Raw genomic sequence first — 3,129 nt, 5'->3', positions numbered from 1 at the left:
GAATATTGAGTTGAGAAGTAAGAGTATTTTGAGTTTTTTTGTTTTTTGTCTTTTGTTTTGTAACAGAGATTAGACATTCCTAGTGTTAATTCATTTCCTTTTAGAGTGTTAGTCAAGCCCCTACTAAGGGCAGCCTCTGTACTTGTCTACCATAATCCTCCACTTCCGGCACTCAGGGACATCACAACTGCACTCTCTCATTTGCATCAAGATTTTTCTCGATCAACAAAATTCCAGCTTTTTCACAATGGGTTTGCCCCCAGAAAACAGGTGTTATGAACACCACTGCTAAACCTAAACCAAAATGGGAGAGGAAGAGACTCCTAACAACATCGTTATCATTGGACACGTAGATGCAGGCAAGTCTACCACTACTGGTCATCTGATCTCTAAATGTGGTGGGATCGATGAAAGAACTATCGAAAAATTTGAGAAGGAGGCTGCTGAGATGGGACAGGGCTCCTTCAAGTATGCCTGGGTCTTGGATAAACTGAAAGCTGAACGTGAACGTGGTATCACCACTGATATCTCCCTGTGGAAATTCGAGACCAGCAAGTACTATGTGACCATCACTGATCCTCCAGGACACAGAGACTTTGTCAAAAACATGATTACAGGCACATCTCAGGCTGACTGTGCTGTCCTGATCGTTGCTGCTGGTGTTGGCGAATTTGAAGCAGGTTCTCCAAGAAAGGGCTGACCCGTGAGCATGACCCATGACCCATGAGCCCTTCTGGCTTACACACTGGGTGTAAAACAACTTATTGTCGGGGCGCCTGGGTGCTGCAGTCGGTTAAGCGTCCGACTTCAGCCAGGTCACGATCTCGCGGTCCGTGAGTTCGAGCCCCGCGTCAGGCTCTGGGCTGATGGCTCAGAGCCTGGAGCCTGTTTCCGATTCTGTGTCTCCCTCTCTCTCTGCCCCTCCCCCGTTCATGCTCTGTCTCTCTCTGTCCCAAAAATAAATAAACGTTGAAAAAAAAATTAAAAAAAAAAAACTTATTGTCGGTGTTAACAAAATGGATTCCACTGAGCCCCTCTACAGCCAGAAGAGATACGAGGAAATCGTTAAGGAAGTCTGCACCTACATTAAGAAAATTGGCTAGGGGCACCTGGGTGGCTCAGTCGGTTAAACGTCCGACTTCGGCTCAGGTCATGATCTCACCGTCCGTGAGTTCGAGCCCCGCATTGGGCTCTGTGCTGACAGCTCAGAGCCTGGAGCCCGTTTCAGATTCTGTGTCTCCCTCTCTCTGACCCTCCCCCGTTCATGCTCTGTCTCTCTCTGTCTCAAAAATAAATAAACGTTAAAAAAAAAAAAAAACTTTAAAAAAAAAGAAAATTGGCTACAACCCCGACACCATAGCATTTGTGCCAATTTCTGGTTGGAATGGCGACAACATGCTGAAGCCAAGTGCTCACATGCCTTGGTTCAAGGGATGAAAAGACACCTGTAAAGATGGCAATGACAGTGGAACCACACCGCTTGAAGTTTTGGATTGCATTCCGCCACCTACTCATCCAACTGACAAGCCCTTGCGTCTGCCCCTCCAGGACGTCTACAAAATTGGTGGTATTGGTACTGTCCCTGTGGGTCGAGTGGAGACTGGTGTTCTTAAGCCAGACGTGGTGGCCACTTTTGCTCCAGTCAGTGTTACAGCTGAAGTAAAGTCTGTTGAAATGCACCATGAAGCTTTGAGTGAGCCTCTACTTGGGGCCAACGTGGGCTTCAATGTCAAGAACGTATCTGTCAAAGATGTTCGTCGTGGCAATGTGGCTGCTGATAGCAAAAATGACCCACCAATGGAAGAAGCTGGTTCAGGATAATCACAGCTCAGGTGATTATCCTGAACCATCCAGGCCAAATCAGTGCCGGATACACCTGTGCTGGACTGTCACACAGTTCACACTGCCGGCAAGTTCATTGAGCTGAAGGAGATTGACCGTCATTCTGGAAAAAAGCTGGAAGATGGTCCCAAATTCTTGAAATCTGCTGATGCTGCCATCGTTGATATGGTTCCTGGCAAGCCCATGTGTGTTGAGAGCTTCTCTGACTACCCTCCTCTGGAACATTTTGCTGTTTGTGACATAGACAGACAGTTGCTGTGGATGTCATCAAAGCAGTGGACAAGAAGGCAGCTGGACCTGGCAAGGTCAACAAATCTGCCCAGAAAGCTCAGAAGGCTACTTAACTGCCCCCAATACCTGCCACCCCAGTCTTAATCAGTGGTGGAAGAACGGTCTCAGAACTGTTTGTGTCAATTGGCCATTTAAGTTTAATAGTAAAAGACGGGTTAATGGTAACAATGCATCGTAAAACCTTCAGAAGGAAAGGAGAATGTTTTTTGGACCATTTGTTTTTTTGTGTGTGTGGCAGTTTTAAGTTACTAGTTTTTAAACTCAGTGCTTTTTAATTTTTTTTAATGTTTATTTATCTTTGAGAGAGAGAGAGAGCAAGCACAAGCAGGGGAGAGGGAGACACAGAATCCGTAGCAGGCTCCAGGCTCTGAGCTGTCAGCACAGAGCCCAACACGGGGCTTGAACCCATGAACCAGGAGGTCATGACCTGAGCCGAAGTCGGATGTTTAACCAACTGAGCCACCCAGGCGCCCCTAAAATCAGTACTTTTTAATGGAAACAACTTTGACCAAAAATCTGTCACAGAATTTTGAGACCCATTAAAACAAAAGTTTAATGAAAAAAAAATTCCATTAACTCATTAAATTTTTAATCTCATTTAAAAAAGGGGAAAAACCCACCCTTTTAACTCCATTACTTCTTTATCTACCACACCATTTTACTCATTTCCTTTATAGCAGAATTCCTCAAAATACTTGTGTATTTTTCCAGTCTCTGATTCCTTGCTTCTCAATCTATTTTAAATTCTCTCCAATCAGACTTTCAAAATCACTCCAATTAACTGAAATGACTATTGTCAGGGTAGTCGATGGGCTCTCCAAATCCGTCATCCAATCTCTGTCCTCCTCTTCCACGGCTCATCAGCATTTGGCATATATAATTCCTTCCTTCTTGATACATTTCCTTCACTTGCCATGCAAGACATTTGCAAGGGACTGGCTTTACACATTTGCTCCCCCGCATTCTCCTTTCTAGCTCCTAATCTTTGGATTTCTT

General features: G+C 45.0%; 1 pseudogene; it reads left to right on the top strand.

Annotated features, from left to right (window-relative positions):
- Positions 1-304: 304 nt before the first annotated feature.
- Positions 305-2,186, top strand: LOC123608180 (annotated as a pseudogene).
- The last annotated feature ends 943 nt before the right edge of the window (positions 2,187-3,129 follow it).

The sequence above is a fragment of the Leopardus geoffroyi genome, chromosome A1 (genome assembly GCF_018350155.1).
Source record: "Leopardus geoffroyi isolate Oge1 chromosome A1, O.geoffroyi_Oge1_pat1.0, whole genome shotgun sequence".
In the NCBI taxonomy this organism is placed as follows: domain Eukaryota; kingdom Metazoa; phylum Chordata; class Mammalia; order Carnivora; family Felidae; genus Leopardus; species Leopardus geoffroyi.
The sequence above is the reverse complement of the archived record's forward strand: the minus strand, read 5'-3'. Positions and strand labels throughout refer to the sequence as shown.